Here is a 22,755-nt window from a genome sequence, read left to right as displayed (position 1 = left end):
AGGGTGTTATATTCTTCGTGTTAAACAACACAGTGATGAGCAATATTCCAAAAACAGCCCAAGTGAATATCTTCATGTAAACACACAGTGAGCAAAAATCCAAACACCGTCCAATTGTGAAATACTATCTTCGTGTAAATACACAGTGAGCAAAAATCCAACACAGTCCAAATGTGAAACAATATCTTCGTGTAAATACACAGTGAGCAAAAATCCAAACACAGTCCAAATGTGAAATAATATCTTCGTGTAAATACACAGTGGGAGGTGGAAGATCCCAAAATATTATTCCATAAAGGAAAGAGCAAAAACGTTAATGGCTGGGTGAGTGACTGTCTGACAAAAAGGTGGTAGACTTCAGTGTAAAGGTTACACACGAAAATCGGAATTAGGTCAAGACAGTCAGTCTAGAAAAACTCACCCAGACGAGCTGCGTAAAAGGAACAGGAACAACAGTGGAGGCGAGCGCGCCACGGAGCAGGTATCCAAGTGAAGGCTTCTAGGAATTCCTGGAGAATAGCACAGTGAAACAGAAGCAACGGGGAAAAACATCCAGCGACAAATCAAGACGAACCAACAACTTAGGGTGGGGAAAACGGGGTATAAATAATGAGGGATCGATTGATTGAAAGGCAGTGACAGCTGGGGAATGTGATTGAAAAGCGTGGGGAAGTGAGGGAACCAATCAGCGACGACTCAGATGACGTCAGCGGGGAGAAACGTGTGAACGAGGGAATTGAAATACTTGACAGAAAAAATGAATGAAAACAAAGCGAGGGTGGTTAAAGGAACAGAACGAGTGAGAAGGCAAGGACAGAACCTCACAGTACCCCCCCCTCAACGGGAGCCGCCCGGCGACCAGGCCGACCCGGCTCGTCAGGATGGGCCCGATGGAAGTCGGTGATCAAGCCGGGATCCACGATGAGCTGCCGGGAGACCCAGCTACGCTCCTCAGGGCCGTAACCCTCCCAGTCCACCAGGTATTGGAATCCCCGGCCCCGCCGACGAACGCCCATCAACCGGCGGACCTGCCACTGGGGGTGACCATCCACTAGCACAGGAGGCGGTGGATCAGGAGCCGGAGGCATAAGGGGACTGAGGGAGACGGGCTTAACCCGGGAGACATGGAACACGGGGTGGATGTGCATGGATGCAGGAAGCTTCAGGCGCAGGGCCGCCGGACTGAGTACCTTCAGGACCTCGAAAGGACCGACGAAGCGAGGGTTGAGCTTCTTGGCCGAGGACCGTAGCGGGAGGTCCTTCGCGGAGAGCCACACCCTCTGCCCAGGGCGGTAAGTCGGCGCGGGAACCCGGCGCCGGTCGGCACCACGACAGGCGCGCTCAGATGTCCGGAGCAGCGCGGTCCTGGTGATCTCCCAAACGCGACGGCAGCGGTCGAGGTGGACCTGCACGGAGGGAACTGCCACTTCCGTCTCCAGTGCGGGAAAAAGAGGGGGCTGGTAGCCTAGGGAGGCCTCAAAGGGGGAGAGGCCGGTGGCGGAACTGACCATTGAGTTGATCGAGTATTCAACCCAGGGAAGGAAACGACTCCAGGATGCCGGCCTCTCGGCTGCCACACACCGAAGAGCAGACTCCACGCTCTGGTTCATCCTCTCCGTCTGCCCGTTTGTCTGGGGATGGTAGCCGGAGGAGAGACTGACCGTTGCCCCCAATCCCTTGCAGAAAGCTCGCCAAACCTGGGAGGTGAACTGGGGCCCCCGGTCAGAGACGATGTCCTGGGGGAAACCGTGAAGGCGGAACACGTGGTGCGTCAGGAGGTCCGCAGTCTCGGCTGCTGAGGGAAGCTTGGAGAGGGCCACGAGGTGGACCCCCTTGCTGAATCGATCCACCACGGTCAGAAGGCAGGTGTTCCCCTGGGAGGAGGGTAGTCCAGTGACGAAGTCGAGCGCCACATGTGACCACGGACGGCTTGGAACGGGAAGTGGCTGCAAGAGCCCGGAGGGTGCCTGGTGAGAGGCCTTGCTGCGGGCACAGACCGCGCAGGCCAATACGAACTCCTTGACGTCGTTTCGCATGGTGGGCCACCAGAAACGACGAGCCAGGAAGGAGAACGTGCGATGGACGCCTGGGTGGCAGGCGAACCGGCTGGTATGGCCCCACAGCAGTACCTGGGACCGGACAGAGTCAGGGACGAAGAGACGGCTCCTAGGGACGTTGCTTGGAGCACGTTGGAAGCGTAGGGCACGCCTCACCACACCCTCGATGCCCAAGGTGATGGCTCCAACCACTCGGGCCTCCGGGATGATGGGAGATGGGTCCTCAGAGGGTGGAGCCCCCTTGGAGTGCATCCGGGACAGGGAGTCGGCCTTCGTGTTGCGGGAACCGGGGCGGAAGGTCAGCGAGAAGTCGAACCGACTGAGGAAACTGGCCCATCTCGCCTGCCGACCGTTGAGGCGCCTGGAAGCGCGGATGAACGTTAGGTTCTTGTGGTCCGTCCAGATGGTAAAAGGCTCCTCGGCACCCTCTAGCCAATGACGCCACTCCTCCAGAGCCGCCACGACCGCCAGTAGCTCCCGATTGCCGGTGTCGTAGTTCCTCTCGGCGGGGAGGAAGCGACGCGAGTAGAAGGCGCAAGGATGTACCTTCTGGTCGGAAGGAGAACGCTGGGATAGGACAGCGCCCAGGCCAGAATCCGAGGCGTCCACCTCCACGATGAACTGTCTCTTGGGGTCAGGGTGGAGCAGGATAGGAGCGGAAGTGAACCTTCTCTTGAGGGAGCGGAACGCAGCGCATGCCGCTGGGGACCAGTCGAACGGCAGAGCGGGGGAGGTCAGCTTGGTAAGAGGCTCCGCCACTTGGCTGTAGTTCCGGATGAACCTTCGGTAGAAGTTTGCGAACCCGAGGAAACTCTGTAGCTCCTTCCGAGTGGTGGGTTCCGGCCAATCCTCCACAGCCTGGATCTTGCGAGGATCCGCTCGGGTCAAGCCCTTCTCCACGATGAAGCCCAGGTAGTCGACGGAGTTGGAGTGGAAACGGCACTTCTCCGCCTTGACGAAGAGCCGATTGTGGAGGAGGCGCTCCAGCACCCGGCGGACATGCAGGATGTGTTCCTCGAGGGTCCTGGAAAAGATAAGAATATCGTCCAGGTACACCACCACGAACACCTCCAGCATGTCACGGAGGACATCGTTCATGAGTGCCTGGAATACCGCCGGGGCGTTGGTGAGACCGAACGGCATCACAAGGTACTCATAGTGGCCCCTGGGGGTCTTGAAGGCGGTCTTCCATTCATCGCCCTCACGGATACGGACAAGATGATAGGCACTTCGGAGATCCAGCTTGGTGAAGAACGAGGCCTGGGTCAGTGGCTCGAAGGTGGAGCTCATGAGAGGTAGGGGGTATTTGTTCTTGATGGTGATCTCGTTGAGCTGACGATAGTCGATGCAGGGTCGCAGGTCCCCATCCTTCTTTCCAACAAAGAAGAACCCGGCCGCCACCGGGGAGGAGGAAGGCCGAATGAGTCCTGCTTCCAATGACTCAGAGATGTAGAGATCCATCGCCTTCTTCTCCGGGGCAGTCAGACTGTAGAGGCGGCTGCCGGGAAGGGGAGCCCCTTGGCGGAGGTTGATGGCGCAGTCATAGGGGCGGTGAGGTGGAAGGGACTGAGCCCTGGTCTTACTGAATACCTCCATGAGGTCGTGGTACTCGGGAGGAACGGACGAGGGATCCGGGGGCAACTCACCAGCCGGTCTCCGGGGCGGGGGACAAGACGCCGCCTGTAGACAGCGGGCGTGACAGGAGGAGCTCCAGCCCCTGATGGTACCGGAGGCCCAGGCGATGTGGGGCTCGTGCAGCGCGAGCCAGGGCCTACCCAGGACCACCGGGACAAGGGGGGATTGGGTAATGAGGAACTGGATCCTCTCTACGTGGTTCCCAGCAATGGTCAGCAAGACTGGGCCGGTCCGTTGAGAGATGTCGGCCAGGCGGTGTTGGTCCAACGAAAAGATCTCCAAGGGCCTCACAAGGGCCTCAAGAGGTATGTTGGCTTGGGTGGCAAACTCGAAGTCGAGGAAGTTCTCGTCTGCCCCAGAGTCGATGAGGGCCTCCACCGTGGCACGTTGGTCCCCCCAGGCCAGGGTGACGCTCAACAGATGGTCAGGTGGTGCGCGGCGCTGGGAATGGGAAAAACGGCTCACCAGGATCTCCCGGGGTCTTGGTGAGCCCGATCTTTTGGCCGGGTAGGGCAGTCGGCGATACGGTGTCCCGCACCTCCGCAGTAGAGGCAGAGACCGGACCTGAGCCTTGCCTGACGCTCCGCCTGGCTCAGATGAGAGCGTCCCAGCTGCATGGGTTCCTCCTCGCGCACCGGACGGGGAAGCCTGTTACCCACAGTAGTGTTGGGGACGGGGCGTCCAGGAGTCCGGGGTGCTTCAGGAGGTGACAGTCGGGCCCTCTCGCGCCTTCTCTCCAGGAGGCGTCCGTCAATACGGATGACAAGGCTAAACAGCTCCTCAAGGGAGTCGGGCACCTCCCTGGTAGCGAGCTGGTCCCGAACTGCGTCACTGAGCCCCCTTATGAAGGTTAGGCGAAGAGCAGGTTCGTTCCATCCGCTCTCCACCGCCGCCAGTCGAAACTCCATGACATAGTCCGTCACCCTGCTGCTCCCTTGCCGGAAGGTCCCCAACCGGGCTCCGGGGTCCAGACCTCGGGCTGGATGGTGGAACACTCTGCGGAGCTCCGCCACGAAGTCTGGGTAGGAGAACAAAAAATCTGCTTCCATTGCCCAGGAGGAAGTGACCCACTGGGCAGCATGGCCTGAAAGTAGGTTGGTTATATAAGCCACTCGGGACCCCTGAGCAGAAAAACGGCTTGGCTGATGACGGAAAACCAACTCACATTGCATGATGAATGTGGCACACTCCTCGGGATTACCGTCAAACAGCCGTGGGACGGAGAGAAGGGGTTCCCGAGGTGCGAGATCTGCTGGGGCTGCGGGGAATGTTCCTGGAGGGTGTGAGAGATGAAAAGTATTAACGGCGTCGCCCAGCGAGTTAAGCTGGGCGAGAATCTCGGACTGTTGTCCCGCCATAGCGGCCATTGAACCCTGCATAGGCAGGACCTGGTCCCTGAGGTTCTGTACCGCAGCCGCAGCCCGCTCTAGTTGGAGACCGTGATCCCTGGTCAACTCGACTTGAAATGCAAGTGCGGTTCTGACCCCCTCTGTGTCGGCTGGGGTCGTCATGGTTGGTTCGTAATGTTATGGTTTGACACCGACCCCAAACGCAACGACACAAGAGAGTTGGATTCAGAGTTGCCAAATACAAGGGCTTGTTTATTTGGTGACTAGAATAAATGAAACAGGGAAAGCAGGTCAACAAGAAACAGGTACAATGAACAAGGGGCAAAGTTCTGCTGCTCTGCAGCTTCTCCCGGAAGGGTAGTCTTGGGAAGCAGGAGCAGACCTCTGTACCGCTCTGCAGACTCTCACGGCGGACCTCTCCGATGTTGTGCAAGACCGAGAGAGGGAGAGAGGGAACGGGTCAGTGACAGAGCAGACTTGAAACGAGCTGGAGGACAGGGTGTTATATTCTTCGTGTTAAACAACACAGTGATGAGCAATATTCCAAAAACAGCCCAAGTGAATATCTTCATGTAAACACACAGTGAGCAAAAATCCAAACACCGTCCAATTGTGAAATACTATCTTCGTGTAAATACACAGTGAGCAAAAATCCAACACAGTCCAAATGTGAAACAATATCTTCGTGTAAATACACAGTGAGCAAAAATCCAAACACAGTCCAAATGTGAAATAATATCTTCGTGTAAATACACAGTGGGAGGTGGAAGATCCCAAAATATTATTCCATAAAGGAAAGAGCAAAAACGTTAATGGCTGGGTGAGTGACTGTCTGACAAAAAGGTGGTAGACTTCAGTGTAAAGGTTACACACGAAAATCGGAATTAGGTCAAGACAGTCAGTCTAGAAAAACTCACCCAGACGAGCTGCGTAAAAGGAACAGGAACAACAGTGGAGGCGAGCGCGCCACGGAGCAGGTATCCAAGCGAAGGCTTCTAGGAATTCCTGGAGAATAGCACAGTGAAACAGAAGCAACGGGGAAAAACATCCAGCGACAAATCAAGACGAACCAACAACTTAGGGTGGGGAAAACGGGGTATAAATAATGAGGGATCGATTGATTGAAAGGCAGTGACAGCTGGGGAATGTGATTGAAAAGCGTGGGGAAGTGAGGGAACCAATCAGCGACGACTCAGATGACGTCAGCGGGGAGAAACGTGTGAACGAGGGAATTGAAATACTTGACAGAAAAAATGAATGAAAACAAAGCGAGGGTGGTTAAAGGAACAGAACGAGTGAGAAGGCAAGGACAGAACCTCACAAAAGCTCCCTTTTTTTTTCATAGTTCTGTCTGCAAAAAGTTTCATAAGAAACATATAGTTTCTGCCATCAGAAGGTTTACGGTAGGTTTAATGTAGGTTCTAGCTTCAGAACGTTTTATAAGAAACATATAGTTCTGCCTTCAGAGTTTTATAAGAAACACATCGTTTCTGCCTTCAGGAAGCTTAACCCTTGTGTCTGATAAGGACAAAAGTGTCCTTTGAGACTCTTATTTTTTTGATAACTTTGCAGTGGTTATGTTTGTAGCCAATATATGTGGCAATATCTTGGAATAATAAAAAAAAAAAATTGACTCTACTTTCAATATTATACCGGTATGTTGAACGTTCTGGTCCTCGGCCGGTCAGAGAAGATCGCCAGGTCTCATACCAGGCAGGTGGTGGAATTCCTCACCAGCCTGGGTTTTGCTGTAGACTGTACCAAGAGTGCTCCTCTTCCCAGTCAACGGGTGGAGTACTTGGGCTTATTTCTAAGCTCAAGGTCTATATGGGCATCCCTCTCAGAGCGGCAGCGAGAGGATATTCTCTGCGCGCTTGGGAGGTTCCGTCCTGGCAGGACGGTTACGGCACTGACCGTGATATGCCTGCACGGTATTATGGCATCTGCTCAAGCTGTGGTCCCTCTTGGCCTCCTCTTCATGAGGAGGATACAGAGATGGGTTTTTTCAGTGTGAAAATAGACCCTGTGAGAGTCAAGTGGAAGCTGCTGAAGGTTCCCACGTCAGTACTGGGGGACCTCGCCCTCTGGGCCAGCGGGGTCCACATGGGCAGCAGGCTGTCACACGTCATGACAAATGCACCCTCAGGGGGTGCATTTGTCGTGGCCACGTGTCCGCTCTGCCCTTTATCTCAGAAGGCAGAGCGAGACGCGATGCCAGTAATGAAATATAACATAAGGTTATCCTATAACCCTAGTTATATGAATACTGGCTGAGCGTCTCGCTCTTCAGCGCCCTGAGGTCCCTTGGATGTTTTCCGCGTAAGGAATTCGAACTTGGAAGGGTGCGGGGCGTGACCACTTCCTGCCTGTTGTAGGGGCATGCAGGGGAGTGGCGTGGTGGCGTGGAAGTGGCTGCATGTGTTTGGTTTCCGTGGTACAGTAGGTGCTGGAGATAATGATATCTCAGAAGGCAGAGAGAGACGCTCAGCCAGTATTCATATAACTAGGGTTATAGGATAACCTTATGTTCTGCCTTCAGACCTTTATAATACACATAGATTCTGCCTTCAGAAAGTTTGATAAGAAATATATACAATAGTTCTGTCATCAGAAAGTTAATCACCATTGACAAGTGCAAAACTTTCATCAAAAATGTGTGAACTGTTTAATTATATGTCCATGGCATGAGCAGAATAATCAACTTGTAGTTGTGTGTAAATGGTACTTTAAACAGTCTTAAGGCATTGTGGTTCTCCACCTACATGTCATGCCTAAAACTATTTAACACACACCTACTTGTTGATTATCCCTCACAATGGCAGCATAATATTATTATTATTATTATATTATTATTACATATATGACAGCATGTTATTAATAAGCACAGTGATATTGATTTTCTTCAACACCTTTACCTACACCTGTAGCCCCACCAACACACTTACACACACACACACACACCTACACACACACACACATACACACCTACACACACAGACACACACACACACACACCTACACAAACACACACACACACGCATGCACGCATGCACGCACGCACGCACGCACGCACACACACACACACACACACACACACACACACACACACACACACACACACACACACACACACACACACACACTCAATTTAGACCAATGTCACCACTTCACTGTATTCACTCCCAAGGCTATGTGTGTGTGTGTGTGTGTGTGTGTGTGTGTGTGTGTGTGTGTGTGTGTGTGTGTGTGTGTGTGTGTGTGTGTGTGTGTGTGTGTGTGTGTGTGTGTGTGTGTGTGTGTGTGTGTGTGTGTGTGTATGTGTGTGTGTGTGTGTGTGTGTGTGCGTGTGTGTGTGTGTGTGTGTGTGCGTGTGTGTGTGTGTGTGCATTTCCATTCACATGTATGTATGTGTGTCTGTCTGCGAGTGCATGTTTTTGTGTGTGTGTGTGTGTGTGTGTGTGTGTGTGTGTGTGTGTTCATGTGTGGTTATGTGTGTGTACATAATGTGCTTGTGTGTGTGTTAATGGCATTGTTAGTAATGGCTGTGAAGGGTTTCAAAGTGGACATGATTAGAGGACCACACGCCTTTACAGTCCTTTACATGAGCACAATGAAACTGAGGGAGCAGGGCAGTGGAGAGAGGGAGGGAGAGAGAGAGGGAAAGAGGGGGGAGGGAGAGAGGGAGGGAGGGATGGAGGGAGAGAGGGAGGGGGGAGGGAGAGAGGGAGAGAGAGATGGAGGGAGGGTGGGAGGGAGAGAGGGGGAGAGGGAGAGAGAGAGGGAGAGAGAGGGAGAGAAGGACAGAGGGAGAGAGGGAGAGAGGGAGAGCGAGGGGGAGGGAGGAAGAGAGAGGCGGAGAGAGAGGGAGAGAGGGAGGGAGAGAGGGGAGGGAGAGAGGGATGGATGTAGGAGGAGTGGAGGACTGCTAGCCTTCCTTTTAGAGAAAAGATGTGTCTTGTGTGTGTGTGTCTCATGTGTGTTGTCCGTCATTAGTGTTTGTGAGAATGTGTGTGCGTGCGTGTGTGTGTGTGTGTGTGTATTCTATGAGTCCGTTTATGCATTTGGGAGGGAGAGAGTGGGGGGAGGATTGGAGGAGGACTGCTAGCCTTCCCCGTAGAGAAAAGCTACACAGAGATAATAATAATAATAATAATAATAATAATAATAATAATAATAATAATAACAACAACAACAACAACAACAACAACAACAACAACAACAACAACAACAACAACAACAACAACAACAACAACAACAACAACAACAACAACAACAATAACAATAACAATAACAATAACAATAACAATAACAATAACAATAACAATAACAATAACAATAATAATAATAATAATACACTTTATTTGTATAGCACATTTCATACAGAAACTGCAGCTCAAAGTGCTTCAATTGAATTAAATTGATGCGAGCCGCCAAGCTAACTGAGGTTAGCCGCCGCTAGGCTAACGATAGCCGTACCAGTGGAGTGACTCCGCGACACCAGTTCCATTAGTGAGGACATTTGATGATGGCGCGGTCAACACTAGTCGCAGTCGGGTTAGCTCAGCAACGATTGTGTGTATTTTTTGTTATTGTGTTTATTTTTAGTACTTTTTTATAGAAACAACGCTGGCATCGACGAAATATGATCGCCAGTCACTGATTGATTTAAACTCCAGCCTGAAAGACGGGTTTAACAACACTTTTTGCCAAAACTGGCCACCAGAGATTCGACGCGACAACAACAACAAAGACAACCGGAAACATAGAGGACGAAGAAGTGGAATTAAGAAGAGACTGAAAAGTTCTCCTTACCGGCCAGGAATCCCTTCAATCCTGCTGGCAAACATCCATAGCATGGAGAATAAGATGGAAGATCTCCGTGCGACGGTCCGCTTTGATCGAGACGTGAGAGATTGCAACATTATGTGCTTCACAGAGACATGGCTTAAAGCAACTACTCCAGACCACATCATCTCTCCGTCGGATTCCTTCTCAGTCTTCCGGGCGGACCGTACAGAAGAGTCCGGTAAGAGCGTTGGAGCTGGGTCAATCCGTGTCAACTGGGTCAATCCAAAGGAAGTAAAGATTCTGTCCCGTTCATGCTCGCCGGACCTGGAGCATTTGTCGATTCAATGTTGCCCGTTTCACCGCCCTCGAGACTTCACCGTCATTATCATGACGGCGGTGTACATTCCACCACAAGTGGATACCGTCAGGGCCCTGGCGGACCTACAGGGACATCTCAATAAGCAGCAGAACAAGCACCCAGACGCAGCCATGATCATAGCTGGCGATTTCAACCAGGCGAATCTGAAAAAAAGTGATGCCAAACTTTTTTCAGCACATCGCTTGCACCACCAGGGGAGGAAATCCGCTTGACCATTGTTACACCCCGTTTAGAGCCGGTTACAAGACAGTACCGGCCCCTCGATTAGCTGGGGCAACGAGCACATCTGATCACGACGCCATCTTGCTCATACCCACATACAGGCAGAGATCAGGTAAGATGATCTCAGATGCTCAGGTAAAGAGGTAAAGAAGTGGTCCGACCAATCAGAGGCCACGCTACAGGACGCACTTGATGACGTAGACTGGCTGATGTTTCAGTCTAGCTCAAGTGACGTCAGTGAGTTTGCTGATGTTGTTGTGAGTTTCATAACAACACTAGCGGATAGCATTGTATCCACAAAAAAGGTTCGGGTCTTCCCGAACCAGAAACCGTGGGTTGACATTACTATCCGAGTGGCTCTGAACGCTCGCACCACTGCTTAGAACCTGGGCAGAGCGTCAGAAAACATGGAGGAGTATAAGGCTACAGTCTATACTCTGCGCAAGGCTGTAAATCTTGCTATGAGGACATACGCTGACAAGATAGAGGCACAAATGTTCCAGAACGACACAAGAGGTTTATGGCGAGGACTACGGACGATAACTGACTACAAAGTCAGCGCCCCCTCAATGGGGAGTGCCGACGCCTCTCTCACGGACCAACTCAACTCCTTTTACGCACGGTTCGGTGCAAACAGTGGCGACGCTAGCTCACCGGCTAACGACGTCACTGACGCACCGGTCGTCGTGGAGGGGGGGGGGGGGGCATCCACGGGCGGGAGGGCGGCACTCTTTCAGTGACGGAACACAGTGTGAGAAGAGCATTTATGCGGGTGAACACCAGAAAGGCAGCTGGCCCAGATGGGATAAGAGGACGTATACTTAAGTCCTGTGGTAACCAGCTAGCCCCAGTGTTCACCACCATATTTAATCTATCCCTGGCTGAGTCTGTGGTCCCTGCCTGCTTCAAGGTGTCCACTATAATACCGGTACCAAAGAAATCCTCCCCAACAGGTCTTAATGACTACAGACCGGTGCCACTCACCTCTGTGGTCATGAAATGTTTTGAGAGGCTGGTTAAGGATTACATTTGTGCCTCCCTCCCCAGTGATATGGACCCTTTTAAATTTGCATACAGGCCAAACAGGTCCACTGACAATGCGGTCTCTCAAGTACTACACAGTACCATCTCTCACCTAGACTGCCAGAAGGGGGGCTATGTGAGACTGTTGTTCATTGACTACAGCTCAGCGTTCAACACCATAGTCCCCACCAGACTGGTGGACAAGCTGATCGAGCTGGATCTGAGCTCCTCTCTGAGCGCCTGGATACTGGATTTTCTGAGTGAAAGGCCCCAGGCGGTCAGGGTGGGGGGTCAGACCTCCAACACCATCACCCTGAGTATCGGGTCCCCCCAGGGCTGTGTTCTGAGCCCCCTGCTGTATTCACTATACACACATGATTGTGTGGCCAAGTTCAGCTCCAATTCCATAGTGAAGTTTGCGGACAACTAAGACGAGAAGGCCTACTGGGAGGAGGTTGATGCACTGGAACGCTGGTGTCAGGACAACAGCCTGCTCCTGAGCATTGGTAAAACCAAGGAGCTGATCGTGGATTTTAGGAGAACACAGCAGGGGACACACACACCACTGTGGATAAACAGGGCTACCATGGACAGGGTGAGCAGCTTCAAGTACCTGGGGGTCCACATCTCAGAAGACCTGACATGGACAACACACATAGACTCAGTCGTAAAGAAGGCGAAGCAGCGCCTCTACCACCTGAGACAGTTAAGGAAGTTCAGAGTATCGGGGAAGATACTCCAGTCCTTCTACTCCGGAGCTGTAGAGAGCATCTTGACTGGAAACATCACTGCCTGGTATGGAAACAGCAAGGCACAGGACAAGAAGGCCCTACAGAGAGTGGTGTGCTCGGCTGAGCGTACTACAGGTATTGCACTACCACCCCTGAGGTCTTATATAACAAGAGGTGCAAATCCAGAGCCTGCAGAATAATGAAACACCCTCACCACCCCAACAACAGCCTGTTCAAGCTGCTGCGGTCAGGCAAACGCCTGCGAACACCAGAAACTAGGACAGATAGACTTCGGCTCAGCTTCTTCCCCCAGGCCATCAGAGTCTTGAACACTGAACTCTCCACACACAAGCACACATGAGCACACATATAACACACACACTGTATACACTCACACACTAACAGTCACTTTAGCATGAACACACACACACACATGCTGCACACGCTCACACTCAACGGTCACAATGAAAAGGTCACTTTAATTTTTTTTAAAAGAACGAGTGTGGTTCTTGTATAGTAAATAGATGGATATAGCAAGTTAGCATAAGGACACATAGTATAACTGTAGATTGTATAGTATAGCATTGTATAGTAGTGTACATAAGACCCAATGCCTCATCCATAGCTAACATTGTATTGCACTATCGCAGGACCTTAGCATGTCTTACCATGCTTTTTGTAAACGTTATGTACATTATACCTGTTATGTCTTATTCTTATTACTTGTATTATTGCACAAATGTCTTATTCTCATTCCTATTCTTATTACTTGTATTATTGCACAATCGCTGCGGGCATGACCCCCCGCATTTCACTGTATGCTTGTATGCCGTGACAAATAAAACTCTTGACTTGACTTGACTTGAAAAGGGGGGGGGGGGTTATATTGACGAGGCTTGACAACAGAGGTTCAAAGATAACTTCACATGTATTGGCTAATAGTTTATTTATATTGCTTCATGGATCAAGCTCCTCCAGCTTCCAAACCTGTGTGTTGAAATGCTAGTGTGACATCATCAACTACGGCAATTAGGAAGCTCAAAACTCAAACCAAATTTTGTCCAGTAAGACTTGAAAAGAGATATTATTTTCTATATATTATCTACTGGCCTAGATCTTTATGCAGTTGTAAAGCACCTTGGCTTTGTTCTGAATGCACTTTGTTCTGAATGCACTTTGTTGTAGTTATATATATATATATTTATATTAATCATATTTGGCCTTTCAGCATTCGGTTTTCAGCCAACTGTTTCCTATTTTCGGTATTCGGTTTCAGCCAATAATTTCCCATTCGGTGCATCCCTAAAAAAGAGTAAGGTAAAATAGTAGTAAAATAGTGCAATAGTGCATTAATGCAGTGCAATAAAATAGTAGAATAGAAGAGATAAAATACTTTTTTTTACAGTGAAATACAATTTTTCAGGATTACTGTTCAACAGTTCAAAGTCGTCTTTACCTTCTCTGTTTGGTATCCACAATTTAAAGCGTCGGTTACACACAGTGGTATTTTCGTTTCGTTTTCAAGATCAGTTTCGCTTTCCACAGCGCAACGTAGTGGCAGGCGAGTTAGACATTTGTTTTGCGACCTGAGCACTTACGTTTTGTCAGAACGAGGCATGGTCAGACGGCAACGGATCGCGTCTCGAATTCAGCACTGAGCATGCGCGGGCGAGGTAGTTACCTGCGCACAAATCCTGAGAGCGCATACCCGCCTCACGCGTCCACAGGTAAACAACACAGCTCTCGACCACAATATGTAGTACAATGCCAAAGTAGTAGGTGGCAGTAGGTGGCGAACATGAAGGCAATTTTCAACCAATCAGAAGTTGGATGTGCCAATACACTTCCTGCAAAAAAATCAACAAGCCACCATCTTTAAATGCCTCCGTGAGCCATTTAGCCAATGTAGCATTTATTTTTCAGCAAAGAAAGTGCAATAAAAGTGCAATAAACAAAACGGATACATTCACTGTGTGTTCTGCCTCTCATTTGTTGATAAAACAAAACTAACATCAACACAATTGACCACCAAGAGCGGATAGTTTAGTCTCACAAAAAGATCGCAGATTTTGTTAGCTTACATGCTAACGCGATAGGGATATGCCATTATAACAGTATAGCATTGTGGCTAGCAGCTAACGTTAGCTCACGTTAGCCAGCCAGCACCAAACTGATGATATCAGGAGCTATCAGTAGCTAGATAACATTAGACAACGCCTCATGTATTAAACAAAGGTGAATAGATGACTGGGCCATTTTGTTTAATGCTTGTTAAGATTGAAAGAGGAGCTCTGAGCTAACAGGGTCTGGTAGCTAACGTTAGTTCACGTTAGCCAGCTGCTCATGCAATTGTTAACACTTTGACTGCCACTCACGGCTTTTTTCGGATTTACAATAGTTACGTTGAAAGCCACTCACGAGATTTCTCTGCATTTTTTTTATTTTTATTTTTTAGCAATCTGAAATCATATTGCATCACGCGAGCCTACCCTAGCCTACCCAAAGGCCGCCGGCGATCAGATGTGAAAAAAGCGCCCCCTATCGTCTCCCAGATGACATCAGGGATTTTGGAATGGACTCAATGAAAATGGATGGGGAAAAAAAAGTATTCCAGTCCACATTTTCCAGTCCACTGATGCAGCCGGGGTTAAGTTTCAAGTTTCTTTAATAGTTGTCATACAGAAGTACAGAATACTTTCATACAAAATGCTTCTCACTGTTATGCTCCAGAGACTGTGCTAGACAAGATAGTATCAAATAACATAGTATAGCATGTAATTTAGAAGAAGAAATGAGGTCACAGTGTTCGGTATAGACATATGTACAATGTTCTGAGTTACCATATAATATACAATACTATGCAGTGTACTAATGTACAGTACTATATAGTGCAAAGCAGAAATGGGATGAGGTACAATTTAGGTACAATTTACAGTAAGGTGTACGAGTTGTAGTGCAATCCTTCATCAATAAATATAAAGTGTGGGGAGTGGGTGCTACAGTGTGTTTGTTTAAAGTGGGTGTGTGCTATAAAGTGTGTGGAGTGGGTGCTACAGTGTGTTTGTTTAAAGTGAGTGTGTGCGTGTGGATGTGTGTGCTATGTGCGTTTGGTGGTTGTTGTTGTGTAGTGTTCATTGTTCGTTTAGCAGCCTGATGGCCTGGGGATAGAAGCTTCTTCTGAGTCTTTCTGTGCTCGCCTTGAGACTCCGGTATCGCTTGCCTGACCGCAGCAGTTCAAAGAGGCAGTTGTTCGGGTGACTGGAGTCTTTAATGATTCTCTTAGCCTTGCCCTTGCAACGCTTGTTGTAAATGTTCTGGAGGGTGGGGAGCCCCCCTCCAATTGTGCGTTCGGCTGAACGTGTCACTCTTTGTAGTCTGCTTCGGTCTTGTGCAGTGCTATTCCCAAACCAGGAGGTGATGTTGCCGGTCAAGATGCTCTCTATTGTACATGAGTAGAAGTTCTTAAGGATCTTCTGACTGACTTGGAACTTCCTTAGGCGCCTGAGGAAGTAGAGGCGTTGTCGTGCCTTCTTCACAACACTGTCAATGTGTGTGGTCCATGTCAAGTCCTCGGATATGTAGGCTCTGAGGTACTTAAAGCTGTTGACTCTCTCAACCGGTGCCCCGTCGATGCTGAGGGGGCTGTAGTCCTTGACCCCCGACCTCCTGAAGTCCACAATCATCTCCTTTGTTTTGCTGACGTTCAGGGAGAGGCTGTTTTCCTGGCACCATCCCGCCAGGACCTTGACCTCTTCCAGGTAGGCCCTCTCGTCGTTGGCAGAGATCAGGCCCACCACCACTGTGTCGTCAGCAAATTTGATGATTGTATTGCTACTCCGCTGAGCCACACAGTCGTGTGTGTACAGGGAGTAGAGGAGGGGACTCAGAACACAGCCCTGGGGGGCCCCTATGTTGAGGGTGATGGATGAGGAGGTGCAGTTGCCTGCTCTCACCACCTGGGGTCTGCCAGTCAGGAAGTCCAAGACCCACTGGCAGAGGTCATAGTTCAAGCCCAGGTCCCTGAGCTTGGCTATGAGTATGGAGGGGACTATGGTATTGAATGCCGAGCTGTAGTCGATGAATAGCATTCTCACATAGTTCCCCTGCCTCTTGTCCAGGTGTGATGCTGCTGTGTGCAGCACATGGGCTATGGCGTCCTCCGTGGACCTGTTGGGGCGGTATGCAAATTGCAGGGGGTCCATGTTGATGGGGAGGGAGGAGCAGATGTAGCCCTTTACTAGCTTCTCAAAGCACTTCATGGCTATGGAGGTGAGAGCTACAGGGCGGTAGTCGTTGAGGCAAGCAGGCTTGGATTTTTTGGGTACAGGGATAATAGTGGACTTCTTCAGGCAGGTGGGGATACTCTGGTTCATTCTGGAGACTCTGAGCCGCGGTAAGCATAAGATCTACTGTATACATGTTAGATCTATACACTTATCGATTTTTTCTAATGGTGATCAGGAATTGGAATATACCAGTTGGATACCATCTGATGTCAGGTAAGGAATCTATGTTATCAGTGTTAGGATAATCAGACTCGTTTTGATGAAGATATAAGCTTTTTTCTGATATGTGCTCCAGCGGTTTCACTGTAAAATCCATGAGGAAATGAAAACGGCTATTATCAGTGCGAGCCTCGAATGTGCGTGCGTGTACGTATAATATTGATCATCTAGCGTTTATTTGAAAACGATTCATAAATAGGCCGACAAATATCAACGTTCTGGAATATTCCAGTAAAAGACGATTGTCACAGAATGGCCCAGAATGGGCTGTTTTTTACCTCAAAACGGGTGCTTTTCAAAATGCTCTCAAACGGAAATGAAGCGATAAAAAACCAATCTGCCTTCACAGCACTGACTGGAAAATGATTATTTGATAAGCGACGGGCAGATTAGACACATAATTTAAAACATAGATTAGGCGATATTAACGTTAACATTAGCGCCGATGGTGGCATTCATGCACTAAGTCGTGCGCCCCCTGGTGGCACTGAAAGTGTTAATGCTAGCAGAATGAAGGGATGTAAACTTTATTTAACAGATTGCAGAATGGGTACAATACAATACGGCTCAATACAAACAATTGTTAAGGGAATGCAGACTGTTGTAGCTTGGACTGGGGTCTTTATAACAATAACTTGACAACACATGGTAGCTGCAGCTATTTGGGACAGCTCTGTCGTCACCGGACGTTGGTGAGGGCACGCAGATGTCGGTATCTACTGCGCATGGGCGTTGAGCAACAACGGCTCCGCGCAGATTACATGACACGTTGTCTGCGAGTTTTGGCGAGTATCCAAAACGGAAACACAATTTCAGCGTTGTCAGTAGGGCAACGCGTTATCCTGCCAAAACGGCATTTCTATTTAACAAGGACAGCAAACGTAATCATTCAGCAACAAAACAAAAACAAAAACACCTAGTCTAACCATGGCCTAAAACATGACAGTCTTCCCTCCTGTTTGATACCAACTTTGACCCTTCGAACCTCCCACTCAGGGCAAACCTCCCTCTCAGGGTGCAGTTCCCTCTCTCAGGGTGCAGTTCTAGCCCTGGGTCCTACACAGTTTAATACCTGACAGTGTTGTGAAGTATCTTTCTCTTCATTTATACCTATATCTAAGTTCTGTGATCGTATAGTCTTTTACCCTTCTCCTCTGCATTGTTTGGTATTTCAGATGTTCGGTTCAGTTAAGGAAAGAAGCTGACGAGGTGGTCCAATCAAACAAACTGCGGTGTTTATTTCTATTTCTTAATAAACCACAGCGTATGAATCAAAACAAGTACAAACTCTTTACTTCAATCTAATCGTCTCTTTGGTGTGGCAGTTCTGTCCATGATCTGATCAGCTAGGGCCGATCAGAGCCTTCTTCTTCGGTGGTGGTATTGTTGTCTCTCGGGTTTCCCATGACAGCACGCGGCTTCTTTTTGTGGTGGTCGCCAAGGCAACCTTGCTTTCGGATCCTCAGCGGGTTGGGAGCGCTTGGTTTCGTCTACCCTCGGTGGCAGGATCTCCTGCTGCGAGGCGATCGTCTATCATCGTCTGGGTCCATAGCTCTGTGCGTCTCCGGCTCGGCTCTCGAGGTCTCCAGGGTGGTCTCTCAGTCCATCTCCAGGTCCGTGTCTCAGTCTCTCTCCAGGATCCTTCTCTCCGCCTGTGTGTGTCTCGCTCTCCTCAGGCTCCGTTCTCCCTCCATCATTCAACCTGCAGGTTTTATAGAGAAGAGAGAATCCCCCCTGCCCTTGCGCCGTCCAGTGCCGTCACCCCAGAGAGCATTCTTTTCTATTGGCTAGAAGGTCTCCCCTCTAAGTGACACTCATTTGGGTCTTGCGAAACAGCGTTACAAGGTGACCTTACAGAGGGGACATGAACTAGTTTCCTCTTAAAATGATTTACCCAAGTGTCCCTGAATGCGACCCTCATGCAGATTGAAATCTATCACCCACTCAACCTAACAGTGGATATCCCAGAATGGCCTGTTTGGTCTGCTAACTAAAGTAAACAGAACTCTTCTCTGCTGGCCTTCAGGCTGTCATTTTTTGACTTAAAGTTAGTTATTGGGCGCACCATCCCTGTTCGTTGTGTGGGGGAAGATGTGTCATCTGTTTGACATTTGGTTGTTTCTTATTTTTATGGCACTCTGGGCTTTTTCCTATAGCTGCTAGGTGAAGGGTGAAGGGTTGCACTGTTAGCTTTTGACTGAATTCTCCTGTGGCCTTTTCCAGAAACCGCTAGATGATTTTGATCCCTCCTGTAATGCTTATACGGGTCATTTTGATCAATTTAATTTACGACAGTTGAACCTGTAATAAAAAGTAATAGACAGAGTAAAATAATACAGTGCCATACAATAGTAGAATAGAATAGATAGTAAAATGATGCGACAGTGCAGTGCAATACAAAAAATGGACAGAGTAAAATAGTGCTACAGTACAATCAACAGCGGAGTGTATTAGAAGGCTATGGTGAAGAGGTACGTTTTTAGCTTATTTTTGAAATTATTAAGAGATCTAGCTTCCCTAACGACGCAGCAAAGTGCATCACCCCTGCTATTACCCACCTAATCAATCTCTCCATAGAGCATGGGAAGGTACCATCAGATCTAAAGAGTGCTAGAGTAATTCCACTCTATAAGAAAGGTAATAAGTCAGACAAGGGTAACTATAGACCAATTAGCATTTTAAGTGTACTATCAAAAGCCATGGAAAAATCATTCATGAACAGATCAATAATTAGTGAGAAACAGTATCCTATTTGAGCATCAGTCAGGCTTTAGACAATCTCATTCCACTGAGACTTGTCTGGTGTATTTGACTGACTGCATCAGAAAGGAGATTGATGCAAAGAAATTCTGTGGAATGATTATGTTGGACCTACAAAAGGCCTTTGATACGGTTGACCATAGTGTCCTTTTATTTAAATTGAAGGCGATTGGGTTTAGTGGGTCAGCGTTGAACTGGGTCACCTCATATCTATCAGGCAGGTCTCAGATGGTAGATGTAAACGGGACCTACTCCTCAGCCAAGGCGATCACCTGCGGGGTGCCTCAAGGGAGTGTCCTGGGGCCTCTCTTCTTTCTCATTTACATAAATGATATGAAGAATGCCTGTTCATCAGACCTTTTTCTTTATGCGGATGACTCAGCCATTCTGGTCTCCCATAAGGACTTGGCAGTAGTGGAGAGGACCCTTAGTGAGGAGCTATCAAATGTGCAGACATGGCTGTCAGATAACAAACTCTTCATCTAGGAAAAACAGAGGCCATCCTGTTCGGATCAAAGAAACGGCTTGGTAAAGAAATTGAAATGAAGGTAAGAGTAGGTGAGAAGCAAATAACAAACAAGGATTCTGTAGTATATCTAGGCTGCATAATGGACAAACATCTTACAGGAGAGGCCATGGCTAAAAAAGCCCACACTAAAATCTGCCAGAAAACGAAATTCCTAGCTAGACAAGGGAAACTACTGGACCAGGCAACACTTAAAATGCTAGCGGGCGCATTAGTACAAAGTCACTTTGACTATGCTGCCACCTCCTGGTTTAGTGGCACTCCACAGGTCCTGAAACACAAACTTCAGACAGCTCAAAACAAATTAATGAGAGTAGTCCTTAAGCTATCTACACGCACTCAACTAGGGCCAACTTTCTTTAGGCAACTAAACTGGCTTCCGGTCAATAAAAGGGTAATTCACATCAAATTAGGTCTCACACACAAAATAGTTCAAAATACAGGTCCGAAATATCGATCTAATTATTTTAATCGATTCCGTGACAATCATTCATACTCAACTAGAAGGAGCAGTACGGATTTTATTCTGCCAAAATTGAACTCCCTAATGGGCACAAATACTTTTTTATATTCTGCAGCACTGGAGTGGAACAAGCTTCCAGTGGCCCTGAAAAACATCGAAGAGGGGGGAAGTTTTGTTTGATTTTGTTGAAGGTTTGATTGAGTGTGCTGTGTATCTTTGCCCTGCGTCGAATGTTTATGTAGTGGTTACCATGGTTGTGGAAAAAAAGTCTGCACACCGTCTATAGTGTTCCCAAGTTTTAATGTACTTGAACACAACGTTTCGGCCTGTGGCCTTTTTCAAGTGTCACCGACATGTGAAAAGGGGTGGGGTATATATACATATACAAATTAAGGGTCAAGGTTGAGCCAGGTCAAGGTTCAAATCAATTAGCCTATAGGCTACACATTTACAGACCATATTGCAGCTCAAGTGCCAGAACATACGGTACATAGTTACAATAACAGTAGTACGGTAGTTTAGTAGTTAGATGTGACCCACCTTCACATGCCAAAATAGAGAAAAAATATATAATAAAAAAACTTTAAAAATTTAAATTTAAATTTATTAAAAAAACACAGAATCAGACAGAATGTGTGTATTTACAGGAAGGGTTTGATGTCAAACTCTTCATTCAGTCCAAGAGGGGCCATAGTCTGCAGGGTGTGTATATGGTAGGTATCTCTCTGCAAAAGTAGTTTGCCATGGTCTCTCTACCTTTTCAATGCCAGTGTATCTTAATGTGCTGATATTGTGTCCTGCCTGTCTAAAGTGTACTGCAACCGGGTTATGTTCATCACCACATCTGATGTTGCTGCGGTGTTCGCTGATGCGTATTTTGAGTTGCCGGTTGGTTTTACCTACATAGCTCAGGCCACATGGACATTTAATTAGGTAGATGACATGAGTGGAGCTACAGGTGATGAAGCCACGGACTCTGAGGGTTTTACCATTACGTGGATGTGTGTAGGTCTTACTCTGGTAGCACTTTATAATAACACCCTGTTATAATACATTTATAAGGTATTTGTAGATAATGAACTAATCATGAACAAACCATTTATATACATTCATAAATGATTATTAAATCATTTATAACTTTATTTGTATACCATTTACAAAGTATTTATAACGCATTAGTGGATAATGAACTAATCATGAACAAACCATTTATATACATTCATAAATGATTATTAAATCATTTATAACTATATTTGTATAACATTTACAGATTAGTTCTACATTATTTATAACTCATTATCAACATTGTTTGTACTTGATTTGTTCATCATTAAATAATGTTGTTTAATGTGTAGTAACACATTTGTAGATGCTTTGAAAAATGGATATGAAAAAACGACTATAGTGTATCTCCATTTATTTTTCATGTTCAACAAATGATTTGTTAAGACATTCATAAAACAATTTTTGTTTTACTTTTTCATCACATGTTACAAATGTTGTAGGCAGCTTTCGGATACACCCTTCTTTGTGACATCAAACAGTGACAGAATTAGGACTAAAGATAAATGCAATTTTATTAACATTAATTATTAATTATTGTGTATGTCATAAATGTCATTATGAATTGAAAATGGGGGACCCTGATGTAAACAAGACAAAAGTATTTCTCTGGTCTGCATCCCCTTAACAATTGTGTGTATTGAGCTGTACTGTACTGTACCCATTCTGCAATCTGTTAATTAAAATGTTCAATCAATCAGTATATATTTGTTATTTATTTTTGGTATAGTGCTTAAAAACCTGTTCCACCCCAGGTGAAAATCTGCATAAAATGTATACAAGTTCAAGTTCAAGTTCTTTAATAGTTGTCATACAGAAGTACAGAATACTTTCATACAAAATGCTTCTTACTGTTACGCTCCAGAGACTGTGCTAGACAAGATAGTATCAAATAACATAATATAGCATGCAATTTAGAAGAAGAAAAATGAGGTCACAGTGTTCGGTTATAGACATATGTACAATGTTCTGAGTTACCATATAATATACAATACTATGCAGTGTACAGTACTATCTAGTGCAAAGCAGAAATGGGATGAGGTACAATTTTAGGTACAATTTACAGTAAGGTGTACGAGTTGTAGTGCAATCCTTCATCAATAAATATAAAGTGTGGGGAGTGGGTGCTACAGTGTGTTTGTTTAAAGTGGGTGTGTGCTATAAAGTGTGTGGAGTGGGTGCTGTTGTGAAGGATCAGATTAAACCGAATATGTATATTTATTTATATATAAATATTTAATTGTATTTGTATATC

This window comes from Notolepis coatsorum, assembly GCF_963971535.1.
Source record: "Notolepis coatsorum genome assembly, chromosome: 1".
Taxonomy (NCBI): Eukaryota; Metazoa; Chordata; class Actinopteri; order Aulopiformes; family Paralepididae; genus Notolepis; species Notolepis coatsorum.
The sequence above is the reverse complement of the archived record's forward strand: the minus strand, read 5'-3'. Positions refer to the sequence as shown.